The following is an 18,118-nucleotide window of genomic DNA, read 5'->3' as shown; positions in this document are numbered from 1 at the left end:
TGTTTGTTTTGGTTACATCTGTTCTGCTCCTTAAATAATGGTAAGTTCTTGCTTTTAAAATTAGGGGTCTGCTATGACCAGGTTGCATTCTTTTTCTAGTTTGTTAGATATTTTTCTTCCTGTCAAACCAACCTTGCATATTGCTACTTAGGCTAATCTCAACATGTTTAGTGTTCTGAAGAAAACATGTCATGAAAGCGTGTATGCACATAAAGTTACTAAGCAAGTGTCATTCAGCTGTCTGCAGCCTAACTGCACAGCTCCTCACAGGACCCAGTTCCCATCCTTAATTATCTCCGGCACTCACGTCTGGATCCCCTCGCGCTCCTCCACCTTCTTGATGAATTGTGTTGACTAAAGCTTAATAACGATTATATTACAGTGGTGTGTGGGCGCCCCGCTTCCCTTCTTGCCGTGGCCTTATCCTAGCAATTATTAACAAAAGCCTTTGCTTTGCTGCTAATGCACCACTATTTCCTTCTCCGCTTAAATTGGATAATTGTAACAATGCTTTCCTGGATTATTAGGAAAACTACTTATGAGTGAAGCACTTTACTGAAATTAAGATGCACTGAATCATTTAACACAGGATTGCCCTAACAATTCCCCCTTGTTACAATTTGACATTACTATCAGGAAACGAAAATCAACTATTTTGGCAAGGTCTGACTGTCACTGTGTCATGGCAGCAGGTTTGCGTGCTGAATGTCAAGTAATTCCTCAGGGATTTCCCAGCAGGTCGGACTAGGGCGTCTTCACGTGCTGGTGTCAGGTAAAATGCTAGTCATTTTGCTGAGAGGTTAAACATGTATGCTTAGGTGGGGATACATTAAGTGTAAGGAAAGTATTTTCCCTTGAAATAATTCACAGTTGACACACATAAGGAAATGTAGTATCTGCTATGACAGAGAGATCCTGTCACGGAAGAGAGCAGCCGGCTCTGGGGTGAGAAGAGGTGACAAGCGTCTGAGATGCTGAAGGATAAACAAGACTGTTACACAGGAGGGGGATGGGGATTACATGCAGAGAACACTACACACACACAGAAGCTTGGTAGGAATAATACTGTGCTGTGTTTAGAAGAGAAGAAAGCCTAGGGCCTTACTGGCTGAACTTGAGAATTGCCTAGGAATCCTCTAGCGTCCTGATCCATGGCTGCTCCGAGGGGCAGGCCGAGTGGGGTAAGCTTGGATCATTTCAAAAGCTCTCCAGGGAGGACTGGGGTGCAGCACCTCAGAGTGGGGCCCATTTATATATCATACGGGAGTTTTAATCTGTAGCGTGCCGAGGGAAACCTCCAGAGTCTTGCAGAGAAACAGAAGAGGGAGAATCCCCTGGAGACCGAATAGTTGTTAGAGCAGAAAAAGCAAAGGCAGAGAAACTCGCAGGGGCCACTGCCCTGGCCGAGGGGCTTATGATGGAGGCCCAGACAAAGGCAGTTGACCCGATTTCATCAGAGACAGGAGCAGACACAGGTTGGGATGTGGGACATGCCATTATGTTATTTGGGCAATGGAAAAAGATTTTTTTTTTTTTGGAAAAGGATTTTTTATTTTATTTTATTTTTTATTTATTTATTCTTTTTTACAAGCTTACTACCGGGGGTACTGGATTAAAACTATAGAGAACGCCGCTCATCTAATGATGTAGCTCAGGGCTACAGCGTGTGCCTACTTGCACAAGGCCTGGGTTTGATTTTTACAGAATTGCAAATCAACCAACCAACCAACCAACCAACTAACTAACCAACTAACCAAAACCCGCAAAACCAACCCTAAAACAAAACAACCATTGAGCCCACAGTACATGCTTACTAGGAAATTACAGATAGCTCTACAAGTTCGACTTTCCTCCTCAAGGCAGTACATTAGTGGAGCCTTATTTAGAAACATAATATTCAGAGCAAGTGGATGTACTTCAAGATTTCATGGCATTTCATTCACAGAAAACACAACAGGAATGGAGTCTGCTGGACTGTGCAACATGGCAATACTAGGCGCAAACCAAGCTGAGCTGTCTGTCTAGATGACAAACACTGAGAGACGTTAAAGAACACAGTGAGGCCCTCCATGAGAGCACAGGATGCTGGAGGTGAAGGAGGTTGGGGAGCCACAGGATTTTCCAAGTCTGCAAAGTGATATTAGAGAAAAGATCAGGCTCCCTCTGGACGGACAGCTCCTGAGATTAGGACCACTCAGCTCAGGGAGCCATTTTCTTCTCCACAATTGTTTTCCACACTGAAAAAATAAAGTGGGGTTAGTCAGGTTAGCACCAGGCAGGAGGTCAACCAAAAATCAACTCTAAGCATACTCAAGCAAGAAGAGGTTGGATATGTTTGGGATCAGTACTACTCAGTTATTACTTTTGTGGTCCAAACATGATGGATTCTTGTCCTCAGTTGAAAGCAGAGAAGGGATGCTCCGTTGCTCTGGGACACAGCAGGGTGATGGACAGTGCCAAGAAGAAGAAAGGATGCTTCTGCCGGTGCCATCGAGCCCACTCCACAGTTAGCAACATTAGCTAACAGATTCTGATTGGATTCAGACCAGCACATTCGGGCCTTGAAGCCACCTGCTCTAGCCTAGGCATACATTAGAGCCCGGCAAAGACAAAGTGCTTCCTACTAAGAACTATTTAGAGATGGGGCTACAGCACCAGCACACGGTACCGAAAGGGAAGTGAGTGGGTGAGGGCAGAGGAGGGCTGTAAGGGGGAGTAAGACGGGTGACAGGGAAGCAGCCTGAGTTTCTGTCTTGAGCATGGTTGTGTAAAGCTGCACTAGTGAGAGCACACAGGGCCCTCTGTAACTGGGAGGCATCAACTACAAAGGCAAGACTCTCATCTGTTAGGATAAACTGAAAGACGTAGGCTCAGCCCTGTCTACCATTAGCAGGACTGCCGGACATTCCCTGAACACATCGGCCTTTGGTTTCTCGCTGAATGACCTAACACTAGACTCACTATCCCATCAAGGAGAGCTAAAAGCAACCCAGATACAGCGGCTGAAGGTTATACTGACAGGCAGGTGACAAACTGTCTTTCATTAGCAGCATAGGTACTGGGGAACAATGTTTGGCACAAACACCTGAAGAGGAGAAATGATATATTTTAGTTCATAGTTTCAGATGTTTCAACCCACGGTTGGCTGGCTTGGCTGTTTTTGGACTGTGGGAAGGCAGAACACTGTGACCCAAAAAAGATGTGTTGTCAGGCTTGTCCAACCTCTGACACTGTGAAACCATAGTGCGTACGAAGCTCACACGCAACAAACGCACAATCATGTTACAGAAAAACAAAACATAAAAATATCTCCTAAGGTTTTAAGTTTATGATTTACGTTGGGATGTATTTGCCCTTATCCTCTGTCGTGTATCCTTTAGCCAGAGGGTGAGCACGCCCGTTGAGAGCAAAGCTACACTCACAGCTGTCAGGAAGTAGAAAGAGACACAAGGGGCCTGGGACAAGATATGTCCTAGAGGACACACCCTCGGTGGTCTACTTCCTCCAACTAGGACCAACCCTCCAGAGGTCCCTGTCATCATCCAATGCTGCTATCAATCAGGAATCCACTGGTTAGGTCAGAGCCTGCAGGATCCAGCCAGCACTCAATGGTTATATCTGCCAGCTGGGAACCAAGAACTCAGCCATGAGCCGCTTTATCTCTAAGCCATACAGTCATAAAGACTGAGCAGGCTATAGTCACAGACGTGTACAAGAGGTCACTGTGTACTTGCCTGAAGTTCACTTTGTGCCTGCTTCCACTCTGTGTTTCCATTTTGAAAGAGCGCACGCTATAAATACAACATAAGGTCACCATAAGAAATACCCAAAATTTACTCTGGTGTCACTCAGAGATGTCTGGAGAACTAGTTGGCCAAAACAGAGGCTTCCCCTCTTTGCCCCAGAGTATCTCTATGTGTAGTTTCTCTTGGGCTTTTAAGATCCCTGTATTGGGGCTAAGAATGTAGCTCCATGGGTAGAGTGCTTTCCAAGCTTGGCTCAGTCCCCAGTACTGTGTCAACTGAGTACCGTGGTCCTTGCCTGTAATCCTGTCACTACTAACATGAGGCAGGAGGAGCTGACACTCAAGGTCATCCTTGGCCACAAGTTTGACACTAGCCTGAAATACATGAGACTGTGTTTCAAAACAACCAGAAGTAGCCACAAAACTACTTAGTATCTAACCGTATGGAGTCCAGGTTCCAATTCAAGTCTCTTGCTCCTCTCTATCACATTTACCCATGATTCACTGGGACTTCAGTCTAACAGCAGAGAGCAGCTTCAGATCACTGAGTTCCTTACAATTTGGTCAAAAGGCCAACTAATATCTTTTTCTACAGTTGTGAGGTTATCCACATTTGTGTATCCACATTTGTGATGCATAATACAGGTGGATATTGCATGTCCGTGGGGGAAGGCTCCAAGTTAAGAACTGCCTCCTCTTTCCTAGGTCAACTCACACACCCGTCTCAGACGTCTGTCCGGTGCCGTGGACAGACACAGCGAAGGATCCCTGCTCACGGTATCCTCACAGCCCATTCTCACCTGTGCAGCCCTGCTGGATGGTGAGTGACCCAGTGGACAGTTCTCTACAGGGATGCAGCCCACACCTCTCTGTTCTGTGTGCCTTTCTGCACACAGCAGGTTCTCAAAGGCTGGCCCAAATGTGAAGTTTAGACCTCGCTATTTATTTTCTGTACCTCCTTGGGTACAGAAAAACTCTCAGCGTGTCTCTTTCTTCAAGGACAAAACAAAGATCAGGATCTCATTTGAGCTCTCTGGAAGCAGTCTGAAGTTCTGAAGCAGCAGAAGAGTGGACACCGCAGAGCCTCCAGTCACAGGGAGGCCCCTCCATGCTGTTCCAGGAGCCTTTAGTGTTTGGGCAATGCTCTATCTAAACAGAAAGAGGCTTTCTTTCAAAGAGTTCTGGCAAATGTTTGAAATGTTACTGTTTTCCTAGCGAGGTGACGCTGGTGAAGACCTTCCTGTGCCCTGCCCCAGTTCCCTCTCCCCAGTTTCACAGGACATCTGCTCATGAGCAGGCACTCCCGTCAGGCACCCTGTTCATTCACAGCCCAGAAAACAGGCCGGGGACAGCGGAACTGCAGTCCATTCTTTATTTTGGAACCTTGATGGTCAAGGAATCAATGTCACATTTACACACACACACACACACACACACACACACACCTTCTCACAGCACTTCTGAAAATTAGGCTTCTAATGACTTTCTGAATCCGAGTTCAAATGTGTAACAAACTTAAGAGAGTAACTTAACACTGCGATTTCTTTATAAGCTGCCTAAAAATAGCAAATGTCTCTCATATCTCTCTCTCTAGGAATTCTTCCCCTGTATACACTTTAGCGAACAAATCTTACAAGCATTTGGTCTCTTGGACAACTTGGTTTTCCTGAATTAGGAACAGCAGCTAGGAGCCCAGAAGACCCTTCTCTACAGAGAATCTGGCTTGGCTGTAGCACCAAAAAGGAGCGCATTGAATATGCCTTCAGCCACTGCACTGAGGGCACAGAGAGGAGGAAATCTTCTACGCCCAGGAACTGTTTCCTGATCTCCACCTTGGCATTATTGACTGTTCTCATTGCTGAGACAACGCCCCACTAAAGCAACAAAAGCAATCCTTAAGGAAGGAAGTGTTCCTTTAGACTCGGGAAAGTCACAACGAGGACGGAAGGAGGTGGCTGGTCACATGGCATCTGCAGTGGGAGGCAGGGAGAGGTGAGTGGCAGGAATCGGAGTCTTTTCTCATTTTTACTGGGTCCCAGACCCCAGCCTTGGGATGGAACCGCCCACATCCAGGTTGGGTCTTCCCTGATAAGTTTTTCAGGAAACACAGACACATCTGGTGTTACGGTTCCATGATAATTCTAAACCTTGTCAGGTTGGAATTACAACATGTTTAATTTAGGAATGACCATAACTCAGTTTACCATGCTTCACTAAAATGCACTAAGGATAAAACAGCGGCTTAGTAGAAGAATAAAAACAGAACAGGGCTCAGTAAACCTTTTCTGCAGAAGAGACAATAAACACTTGAGGCTCCAGGGGCTGCACAGCTCCGTTACAACTGCTCACCTTTGCACCTGTCAGGGGGGTCACATAAACAAATGGCACGGACTTACAGCTTCATTCAGAAAAACTACAGTTTCCTAGCTCCAAACAGGAAATCCCTGAGTAAATGGAAACACTCTCCATACAACTTGTCTTACAAGGCCACACTTATAAAAGTATAGTTATCCATCCCCACACTCTGAGGGCAGAGGTTTTAATACACTCGTGACTGCGGTCTTAGCGTTAAGAATCTGGCAGTCAGAGGGACACAGAATAGCTATCACAAAGACGTGTCGCTGAGCACTTTACAGATCTGTGAGGTGTCATTCTGATTGTAGGTGATGTCCCTGAATCAGTGAGCTCCTCCCGTGACCATTCTTCCCAGCCTCCTTCTGGCAAAACTGGTCAACCATATTAGGACTTGGCACAAAAAGATGGGTCCCTCTAAAATGTTCGCAGTAATTTTGAGAAACACGTATATCTCAAAAGATCTTGTTTTCCTTCGGTTTCATCTGAAATCATTCTCTGATAAACTTACTTATAAAGAAAGTCTGAGAGGACAAAAGCATTAACTATCACTTTTATGAACTACGAGTCTAGGAAGAAGCATGCTGCTTTGGCATATTTGTGTATAGATGGTATTTGTATACACTATAAACATAGACTACAGCTTACAGGCGCAGTTAGAGGGTAATTCCATCGAGTGTTTTTATTATGTCTGCATTTCAACTACAATCTATTACAGAATCAGGTATGAAAGTCATAAAAGTCCAATTGTGCGTGTCCCATTTTTGATCCACCTTGGATTTTGATATTTTGGTTAGAGAGAGTACTGTCAAGTACGTAACTGTAAATCTTCATCTTAGTTCTGGAAAACTGCATGTTTACTATGTTTTCTTTTAAGTTTTAGATTTAATTACTTTATGCATATGACTGTTTCAACTGCAGGTATATGCATATGCATGCTTGGTGAAGACCAGAAGAGAGTTATTTTGTGTGCATGGATAGAGGCATTCCATGGAGTATGTTATGTGTAGAGGTCAGAGGATAACTGTAGGGAGTTGGTCTCTCCTTCTACTATGCAGATCCCAGGGAATCATATATTTCTTCATCATATTAAAAATATTTTATATGCATGAGTGTTTTGCCTGCATATATATCTGTGTGTCATGTGTGTACTGTGCCCATGAAGGATATGGTTATATCCTGAATATGCTATACCTATGTTATATAAAACTACTTATGAAAATATTCATTCAAAAAATGTGTGTTTCAGTTGGGTATGGTAATCACAGTACTTAAGAGGTAGAGGCAGGAGCATCACTATGAACTTGAGGCTAGCCTAGGCAACATGAAAAATACCAGGACCAACACAGATTAGAGAATGAGACTGTCTCAAAATAATAATAATAATAAAAATGTAAAAGGTGTGTTTCTCACATACCCCCAGTTATCACCAGCCTTAAGTGGCCACAAATGTCTTCCACCATAGGGGAAAGAATTGAATGAAATATGAAGCACTACATGGCCATTTCATCTTAAAAACTGAGGATGCCAAGCTGAACATCTAGGAGAATATTTAAAGTATGGAAATATATACCTGAATGCTAACTAGTATAGATTTAAGTGCTATGTTCAGTTGGATCTCAATTCCAACTGTAACAGCAAGTGATGGACCGGCCTGCCTCCATCTTGGGCTTGAAAGCCATCTCATAATAAAGACAAACAAACTAGGTTCATTCCTGTTTATGATTAAATCTTTTTCTCAAACATTGGGCTATGCCCCACCTGTAACCATAACTACAAATCGTTCTGTACTGTCTGTTCCAAGAACCAGCTACCGTGTCCTTTTTTCAGAAGTTACCATGCCCACCTTGCCACCTTGCCTTGGTTTTAGGAGGTTGTTATGACTGCCTTGCTATGTGCTGCTTCTGTAACCCCACCTGTTGGCTTGCTGAATCCCTCATTTGGGAAATTCCCTCCCCTGAGCTATAAAAACCCTTATCTTGTCATGTTCAATGCCAACCTCTTGAATCCCACCTCAGGGATAGGCAGTTCATGTACAAGGAAAGCTTGCTTTAATTAAATTAATTTGGCCATGATGACTTGGGTGGGTGGTCTTTCTCTTCCCATCTTTGGGATCAACACACGGAAACTGGAAATTCTTCTTTCTGTGTGTAAACTTGAAGATCATCCAACACCACACCTTTGCAGAAGAGGTCAGAGACCCCACTAACAAGCATCAAGACTTTATCATCTTCAGAGTAGCATACTTTTAAATGTGAAAATGTAAACAGGGCTGGAGAGATGGCTCAGTGGTTAAGAGCACGGACTGCTCTTCCAAAGGTCCTGAGTTCAAATCCCAGCAACCACATGGTGGCTCACAACCATCCGTAATGAGATCTGACACCCTCTTCTGGTGTGTCTGAAGACAGCTACAGCATACTTAGATATTATAATAAATAAATCTTTTAAAAAATGTAAACAACCTTTCCTCTACCAAAGGTGCATCAAATGCTCCCACGAACCTTGGAAAAAGACTCATGAATATTTTCCTAATCCTGAACCAACACTCAATTTCACAGAACAACACAGAATGTGGATATGGTCTGTACATGAGTCTGCGAATTACACTTCCTTCGAAGAGCTCACCTTTCAAAGTATGGAAGACACTTCAGGAACTCCATAAGGAAATTAGGATGGCAAGGGTTCAGCGTGGGCTGGACATTTCCCTGATAGGTCGAATAGGACAATGTTCCTCTCACGGGCCGGCAGCTCAGGGTGAGCAGAGAAAGTGTCAGAGCACTGAGAGTCGCCATCTCCGAGACAGTCGGACTTCTTTTACTTCCTGGGCTTCAAGGAAAGGTAGCTGCATTCTCCTCTTCCCACAACCTTTCCCCAGGATTTTAATGCAACTTGTGCTAGAAATTATTTACTTTGCCAAAGTCTTTTTACAAAATGAGTTGTTGGGGGTTTTGCTAGCGGGTTATTGGGGGGTATATCTCACTCTATAGCCCAGGCTGGCCTGCGACTTATTGTGTACTCTAGGTTTGATCTCCATGCCCCCACTTCTCCAGTGTTGATATTTTAGGTGTGAGCCAGCACACCTGACCAGAACACATGTATTTTGATAAGGAAGCTAGAGCTGCAGCCCAAGGGTAAGCACTAGCAGAAGTTAGGGCACAGTCACACTGTTATCTCAGAATAACATGACTAGTCCAACAGTGCACATACCACTGTGCAATCTTGGGCAATCACACCTCCTATAAACACTGAAGTCCAGGGTCAGAGTCTGACACTCTAGTGACAGGCCCTTTTCCTGGATGCCATGCCCAGGCTAGGTGTGGTATCTTACACGGGGAATACCAACACTCAAGAGGCTGTGGCAATGCTACCTTGAGTTTGAGAGCAGCCTGAACTACCGAGATCCTGACTTTTAAAAAGAATGCCAGAGCCAGGTGTGGTGGTGCACGAATTTAATCTCAGTACTCGGCAGGCAGAGGCAGGTACATCTCTATGAATTTGAGGCTAGACTGGCTCATAGCAAGTTTCAGGGCTACACAATGAGACCCTACCTCAAAAATTAACTAACTAATTACATTTAATTGTAAGAAATGCTATGGCCTTCAAAGAATGCTAATGAAGAATGGACAGTCAAGCGAGATCCTGCTCCTTTCTGCACATCAACTTACACAGAAAAGCCACTGTCCTCCTTAGCTCTCACTGCCAACTTGGCACAGCTCAGAGTCCCCTAGAAGGGAGTTTCAACTGAAGGGTTACCTGGATTGGTCTGTACTGTGGATGTAGGTAGGCCCAGCCCACTGTGGGTGGCACCATATCCTGAGCAGGTGATTTGTAAGAAAGCTAACTAAGGGCTGGAGAGATGGCTCAGTGGTTAAGAGCACTGACTGCTCTTCCAGAGGTCCTGAGTTCAAATCCCAGCAACCACATGGTGGCTCACAACCATCTGTAATGAGATCTGATGCCCTCTTCTGGAGGGTCTGAAGACAGTTACAATGTACTTACCTATAATAGATAGATAGATAGATAGATAGATAGATAGGTAGGTAGATAGAAAGCTAACTAAGCATAAGCCATTAGCAAGCAGCATTCCTGCATGGCTTTTGCTTAAGGTTCCTGCCTGACTCCTCTCCATGATGGAAAGTCAACTGCCCTAAGTTGCTTTTGGTCACTGTGTTCTATCTCAGCAACAGAGATGAAACTACAATGGTCACTATACCCAGAATTCTATCCAGAAACCAACAGCAGGTAAGTAGCCGTGCATAGATGCACGCAGTCAAAGCCAGGAGTGATGGTTCACACTTTCAATCCCAACACTTGGGAGGCTGAGGCAGGAAGATCACCATAAATCTATAGCTAGCCTGGGCTTCAGGGCAAGCCTCTCTGTCTTGGTTAGGGTTTCATTGCTGTGAAGAGATACCATGACCACAGCAACTCTTAGAAAGGAAACATTTAACTGGGGCTTGCTTACAGTTCAGAGGTTTAGACTATTATCATCATGGTGGGAAGCATGGTGGCACGCAGGAAGACATGGTGCTGGAGAGGTAACTCAGAGTTCTACAGCAGAAAGAGTAATATTGGCCTGGCTTGTGCTTCTGAAACCTCAGAGCCTGTTCCTAGTTGACACACTTCCTCCATCAAGGCCACAATCCTCCAATAAGACCACACCTCCTAATAGTGTCACTCCCTATGAGCCCAAGGGGTTCATTTTCATTCAAACTACCAGTCTCAAAAACCAAAACAAATAAATATAAATAGATAAAAACATACAGTCATGTATCTTTCATAAGCATATGACTACATTGGGTAGATCTATCTTTAACTTGACAAGGTTCCACAAAATGAAGTAGGAGAGGTTGCTGATTTTTTTTTTTTTTTTTTTTTTTTAAAGGCAGAAATGTTCCTGGCAAGGTCTGAAGGAAAAATAGTAACAGATCCTAGTAGCAGAGCAGCAGCCAGGAATACTGTGAGCTCCAGCACTGACGCTAAGGGCAAGAATCACTGTCTGGTGAGCCCGGTCCTCCTCTAGGCTCAAGTATAAGTTCTCTACTACAAACCTACCAACTGTGTGCCTCTTGCTTAGGACTCTGCCAGTAGCTGCAGAGGGAGAAGCACGCCATGGTCGGCCATTACTGAGTAGGCCCCGTGGACCATCTTTACGCAACTACTGGCCTGTTAGAATCTGACACAGCCATGTGACTAAAGAGTAACGCCAAGCCCAACCACAATTCTGCCTGACTCTGAAACCAGAAAGATGGATTGCCATCCATAAAATACGGTTCCTGGCCTCAAGAGACTTAAGATAACGTAAGCCAATGAGAGAACAGTGTAAGGGCAGGCTGGTGAACAAATATTTCAAGACTTTTAGGGACAAGGAGAGAAATGAGTAGCGACAACGACAGAAAGACTCACGGGACTTGGGAATTGATAACGTATCGGCTGTGCAAGCATAAAGACCCGAGTTAAATCCCCGGCACCCACATGCAAGCCAAGGCAAGACACAGCCTCACTTCTAACCTAACGGAGCCAGTGAGACATGGCTCCCAAATGTAAGACAGTGACCAAGGAAGAAAACCAGTGTCGACCTCTGGCCGCACACATGCAAGCGCATACACCTGCATACCCACATGAATGTGTTTACAAACACACAAGAGGATTTCCTCCCCCAGAGATGGGTACTGTTAGCACAGGGGAGTATGGAGGATAAAGCGAGGCTCTAAAGAGAGTAAGATGATCTCCGTTTGGGGGAAGGAGTCGCCCCCACAGTAGGACACTGAGTGCAGAGAATTTAGAAGGCTGAGGTTCATTATGAATGGACTTGAAAACTCAGGTGGATTAGTGAAGAACTGACACAATGGATAAACTAAAGGTCGCATGGCCAGGAGATATAACAAAAAGTGACCATGTGAAAGACTTAGCCGGGAAGCAGAGGAAGAGGACAGAGAGGGCAAACACTCGAGAGGGCTCACTAACAGGCCTGGGGGGCCGGCGACAAGGTGGCTCCACAATGTTTCAGGCTGCAGGAAGGGAAGGGCAAGATCTAGATTAGATGCAGAAGGAAGAGACTATATGAAACACACTTCAAAGGTCTTGGTGACTCACTGATGGAGGGAAAATGGCTGAAGAGAATTCAAATGCTTGAAAATTGAAACAACCCCCTGATTTGTCAGGAACCTTAGAAAGCTGTGAGGGAAAAACCAGAACAGAACAGGGAGTCTGTGAGAAGGGCTCTGAGAGAGTGAGTGGACACTCAGTCAGTGAGGCTCCACTTTCCTGACTCCTTATCCTGTCAGCAATTGCGCATGGCACAGAGGGAGGACATTTCGGTAGGAGAAAAGATTCTTTGTGACTAGTATATGTGCTCAGTTCCTTTGGCAAGGACGCCTACTCAGGCAGGCTTCTTGGACCCCACAGCACGCGCCTCCATTATGGGAAACTGGTTGGTCTCATTAAGAATTGAAGCTGCCCTCTTCCCACTCAGTTACCAGTGTGACTGAAAAAAGGGACAAGGCAAAGTGGAAAGGAAAGAGCAGAAAAGTGTGTGTGTGTGTGTGTGTGTGTGTGTGTGTGTGTGTGTGTGGACACTGGAAGGCTGCACCCCAGAGGCAGGGGGTCCATGGGATGTCATCCTAAGTTAAACACTCCCAGCACTGTCCTTGGTTCTACTCTGACTTACAGTGTTCTCCAAGTCCAGGCTCGTAGAGGGCCTTAAAGAATCTACCAAATTGTTCAGAAACTATTTCAGATGTGCGTATTTATGCATACATTAGCTACTGTAACAGTTACGCACAGAGTCAAGGCACAGGTCTTGCAAATAATTTATATGTCAACTACACTGATTTAAAGCTCTTTAAGAATTTCATATGCAGCTCCATTCATTATTGAGACACACCTGGAAGCCCCGACTCACCAGGAAATGGGTGAAATGAAAACTGTTAACTATCAAACTCCTCTCAATACAAAGAGTGCTGGGCTCAAAATTATAAAACAAACAAACAAACAGTCTTGCTAGCTCAGATATCAGTCAGGTGGGCAAAATCCAGGGTGGAATCTCCCTCAGACTTAGTAAAAGCCATTCCTTAGTAATAAATGGAAATGAATACATTCCTCTGCAGAAAGATGCATTAATTTTACCTCCTGTACAAGCCATGCATGCTAGTATCAAACTTTTAAAAGGTTAACAATAAAAAATAAACGTTGTTCTCTGAAAAAAAAAAAATCTTTCAACATCCTCCTCCAAACATCTGGTTTGAGTGGAAAGAAAGAAGCCGGAGTAAAAGATAATCTTGAGTAAAATGGTTGCGAGCAAGTGTGCTGCTCAGACCCGGGTGGGACGGACAAGGGCCTAGTTAGGCAAATGATAATCCCAAGTCCTCAGCACCCATCCACCCACAAACCCACCCGCAAGAGGTTTCAAGTCGGCCAGGGTGCTCCGCTCCTTCAGACTGAAAGATAAACACACCCATCAAAAGCCCCGGGCTCGGGAGTTTTCTCGGCAAAGGAGACCCGCAAGACCGTGGCGGGTCCACTGAGAAGCCACAGCCCCTCATTCCCGGCCATGAGTTCGCTCGGGTCAGCCGGTACCGCCCAGCACCCAGCGACAGGTCGCAGTGCAGCCCTCCAGCCCTAGCCCCAGCCCCACTTACTGGCGGCGATCGCGGCCCGGCGGCGCGTGCACCCGAGAGGGCCCGGCAGGCAAGGGCAGTGGGATCCGAGCGGGCGAACCCGGCAAGTCCACACCCGTCAGCGCGTGGCATCCAGCAGGAACCCGCCGCTCCGCGGCCTCCGGCAGCAAAACAAACAAAAGGCAGAGTGGCTTCTAGTGGGGACGACCAGCCGCTTTCCCTGGAAAAGCTGCCCTGCAGCTCCCCTCGCTGGCCCCGCGCGGCCCTGCACCACCGCCATCTCCCGGATGCTCGGCAGAGGGCAGCGTTGAGCTTCTGGGCTGCGGCGAACCCACCCGGGGGAGCCGCAGACTTGCCACTGACAGGCTGATTGACCCCAAAATACTCAAATAAGGGAAGCCCCCGCTTAAAAAAAAAAGTTTCCTGCCTGAATGTAAATCAATGCGACTAAACTGCACAGTCACAATGTTTTAAAACAACACATTTTGGCGTCTGTATTTAACCACAGTAGAAAAAATGATTTCAGCATTATTGCAACGTAAGTTTGAAAGACTGAATGGATAGCTTCCGAAGTGAGAAACCAAGGAGATGCAACACTCCTTTCTATGCAGTGGTAGGAAATCTAACACTGTTTGCAGAGGTTCTCAACCTGTGGTTAACCCTTTTGGGGATTCAAAGGTGGCCTAAGACCATCAGAAGACACAGATATTTACATTATGATTCATAACAGTAGCAAAATTACAGTTATGAAGTAGCAACAAAAATAATTTTAAAGTTGGTGATTACCACAACATGAGGAACTGTATTAGGAAGGCAGAGAACCACTAGAACAAACTCACAACATAAATTATATTGTAAAGCCTGAGTGGTGGTGTACACCTTTAATCACAGCACTTAGGAGGCAGATGCAGTGAATCTATGTGAGTTCTGGGACAGCCTGGTCTACATAGTGAATTCAAGGACAGCTAGGACTATGTAATGAGACCAAGTCTCAAACCTCTCTAAAATAAGTCATACCTACATACATATATACTATTGTGGGACCCACCTTAAATCATCTTAAAGGATAGCTTTGAAGCATTTTGAAAAAAAAAAAAAACAAATTACCACCCGGCTCTGGACTCTATCGTTCCACAGGGTGGTAACCCAAAAGGCTAGTAAAAACAAATTGCTAGGCCCCACACCAGAAGTTCTTGGGGCAGATGCTGCTGGTCTGGAGACCCACATCTTTCTAAATAACACTATTTTGACCAATAAATCAGTAACTCTTTTGAATTTAACTCTTTTTGAATTTAACTCTTCCCAGCCATGCTTGATGGAGTTACACATCCGCAGCCCCTGCGTGTGACAGTGGAAGCAGAAGCGCCAACATGAGCTACAGGAGAGCTGGTCTAACAAATAAGACCGAGTGCCCCCCCACACACACTTGTCATGTCGTTTTCCTTTCATTATTTGCCTCTGAATCCTGAGGACTGCAGGCAGTTTTTCTCAGCCCCTGAATCTAGCAAAGCTCAGATCACTCCTTTTGCTCCACTGTTGAAGAAACCTACGAGACAGTCAAGTTCCCCAGGGCTTCTGTTAACCTTACCTGTCTCCTTGTTTACCTATGTGATAGCTAGCCCATAGGACAAATGGAAATCACAAGTCCTCCTTAGTGAACACAAGACAAGGAGCCTAATAAGTCATATAGTGCTCATAAAGGGGAGCTTTAAAAGTAACTAAAATGATTACATTTTCAAACTTAACAGTTCAAGCCAGTCTGCCTTGCAAAGAGAGGAACTGCCTTTGTCTACCTTTGGCAGAGGTCCACTGGGTTACTAAGCAGTTTATATTAGAAGTCCTGGCCCTTGGGAAATTATGACCCAGTAAATACATGTTGAGATAATAAAAACCAGTGATGACGGCTATTGGTTATGACTGAGTACAAATAAGCGGTAGTGAACTGTAGCTGTGTTTTAATAAAACAGGCTTGTTGCTGTGAAGCAAACAGGGTTTCAATTAGGTAGGTACTGAATTTATCTTCACAAATATTTATCTTGTTAAATTTTACTACTTCATCAACTCGTTTGGATAAGAGAAAACGTGTTAATTGGCCAGCCCGCCTTAAACATTCAATCCTCACTCTTCATCTGAAAACTGACGTTTAGGGCTCATTGTTGTTTTATGTGCACTGTTGGTTTAGTATGTCTGTGTGAGGTCATCAGACCCCCTGGAAGTGGAGTCACAGACCATGTGGGTGCTGGGAATTGAACCCAGGTCCTCTGGAAGAGCAGTCAGTGCTCTTAACCACTGAGCCATCTCTCCAAGCCCCAATCTGGGGAATTCAAATCACGTCTGTTATTAGTCTTTTTTAAATTTTTTCCATTTAAAACCTAATTTTAAAGGGATCATTGGGAGAAGTGTTTTTCTTGAAAGACCTGAAATCTAGAGTCTCCTTTAAAAAACAAAGAAAACTACTGACATATTGGCATCCGTCGAATACCTACATCATAGGTAGTTAGTAGTGTACAAATGAAACCATCCATAGAGAAGGGCTGTTCTGAAATATAGGATTTGGGCAACATGTGCCTAAGGATGCAAGAGGCATATAAGCTATAGGGAGAATCAGCTGCTTTCTGATTGGCTCCGAGACCTGCTCCAACCTTGTCAAAAGTCCATGGCCCTATGGAGGAAAGAGGAGGTTACAGGCCCCACGTAGGGAGCCCTTGACTGTTGTTTTGCTAAATGCACATGTTGTTAAACTGCTTTCTGTCTTTTTATATGCAGAGATTAATGCTGTTTCCAACCTTCCTCGTGTGCTAGTTGGCCAGCCCACCTTAAACATTCAACCCTTTCAATGAAATTGACTAGTTCTAACACTGTGGAAACTTCATGTGAAAGCTGATGTTTAGCTGATGTTGTTTTGTGAGAGACGGTCTGGCTGGGTCTGGCTGTCAAGAGCACTTGCTGCTCTTGCAAGGGGCTCCAGTTTAGGTTTCCAGAATCCATGTGAAATGGCTCACAATCACCTCTAAGTCCAGTTGCAGGTGACCTGATACCTTCTGGCCTGTTTAGGAACCTTCACACTCATGGTGGCACATAAACTTACACAAGCGTACACACACAGAAGTAACAGTAAGCAAGTCTTTTAAAGAAAGGAATTAAAAGGCAGTTAAGAAATCTCGGGGAAGTCCCCGAAGAGCCACCATACGATTCCGAGGAAATAGAAGCCTCCTTCCAGGGTTCTTAGTCTCATTAATAAAATAATTTAAATTTGGACACAGACAGCACCTCAAGAACTAGGAAAACTAGGACTGGCGAGTTGTAAAACGGGAAACAGCCAGGAGGATGAGACTGAAGCAGAGAAACAGGCGTGGAACACGACCGGAAGGGGAACTTCGGAGGACAAGGAAGCTCAAAGCTTTAGTTAAGGAATGTAAAAGCATTCTTGGTCTCTAGCTAGAAAAAGTTTACCTGGTTCTGCCTGAATCTCATGGTGGCTTCTAGGGAATGACACCCTAGATTCTGGAAGAAAAATGACATTGTCTTAAATTGATTTCACCTTCCTAGGGGTAATCCCATGGGCCAAGTCCCTGACCTATATCCCACTAGATTAGTCTATAAGGGAGGAGCCAAGGACAGTCTCCACCTAGAGGTGGATTCCATTATTTACAAAATCTGCCGAGAATAGGTGACAGTGCTCAGCCCTAAATGGGACATATCTATATCCACTCCCCAGCCCCCAGCTCCGGGAACATTAAAGAAGATGGGGTGGAGAGAATGTAAGAGCCCGGGGACAGGAAAGAGTGTTCCGAGATGCTGTCTTTTGGATATGTCACGACAGGTGTATTCATCAGCCTACTGAAATTATGATAATTTCTACAAAATCAGGCCCAAAAGATAAGGCAATATTCCAGCATTAACTGGACTCAGTGGAATACAAACTAACTAAATAGACAACATACACAGGATTTGCAATTTCTTACTGTAATCAAGTTGCACCCCTCCCCTTTTACCTCCATGTCTTTGCCGAAGACGTACTTCATTTCTGAGCTCCAGAATAAAGTAGCACAATAAAATTTTAAGTTCTGTGAAGTCGGGTGAATGTAGCGTCCTGGCTGTTAGGTTCTAACACTTACAGAAACTCAATAAATGTTGTCTAAATGTCTGTCAGAGGCCAGGAAGCCCGTAAGTTTTGCTAGCATATGCCTGTAGGTGAAAAAGTTCTAAAATGTGCAATCCAAGTGCCTTCTATTGACGTGGAATCGGATGTTTGGACTGTAAGAAGTGGCACCGGGTTGGGGGTGGGTGGGTGTAAGTTCCGGCTCAACGTGGAACATTTGACTACAAATCCCAGCGTCCCTTGTAGTGTCCACTCCTTCAGGAGTCGGGTTTCAGGCCTTGAAAAGGGCCGTCCTTCCCC

The 18,118-nt window shown here is 44.9% G+C and overlaps 1 protein-coding gene across 5 annotated transcripts in view; it reads right to left on the bottom strand.

Moving 5' to 3' along the window:
• Positions 1–18,113, bottom strand: part of Cilk1 (ciliogenesis associated kinase 1) — a 63,035-nt gene extending 44,922 nt beyond the window's left edge. The window contains exon 1 of one of the 5 annotated variants that reach the window (XM_030244466.1): positions 17,712–18,113. The gene's annotated coding sequence lies outside the window, so the exon portion shown is untranslated. Of the gene's footprint in view, positions 1–8,722; positions 8,846–13,737; positions 13,976–17,711 lie in introns of those variants that run through there. The other 4 variants (NM_001163780.1, XM_030244465.1, NM_019987.2 and 1 more) reach the window with 4 other exon arrangements.
• Between the last annotated feature and the right edge of the window lie 5 nt (positions 18,114–18,118).

The sequence above is a fragment of the Mus musculus genome, chromosome 9 (genome assembly GCF_000001635.26).
Source record: "Mus musculus strain C57BL/6J chromosome 9, GRCm38.p6 C57BL/6J".
Classification (NCBI taxonomy): domain Eukaryota; kingdom Metazoa; phylum Chordata; class Mammalia; order Rodentia; family Muridae; genus Mus; species Mus musculus.
Note: the sequence above shows the minus strand (reverse complement) of the source record. Positions and strands in the feature narration are given on the sequence as shown.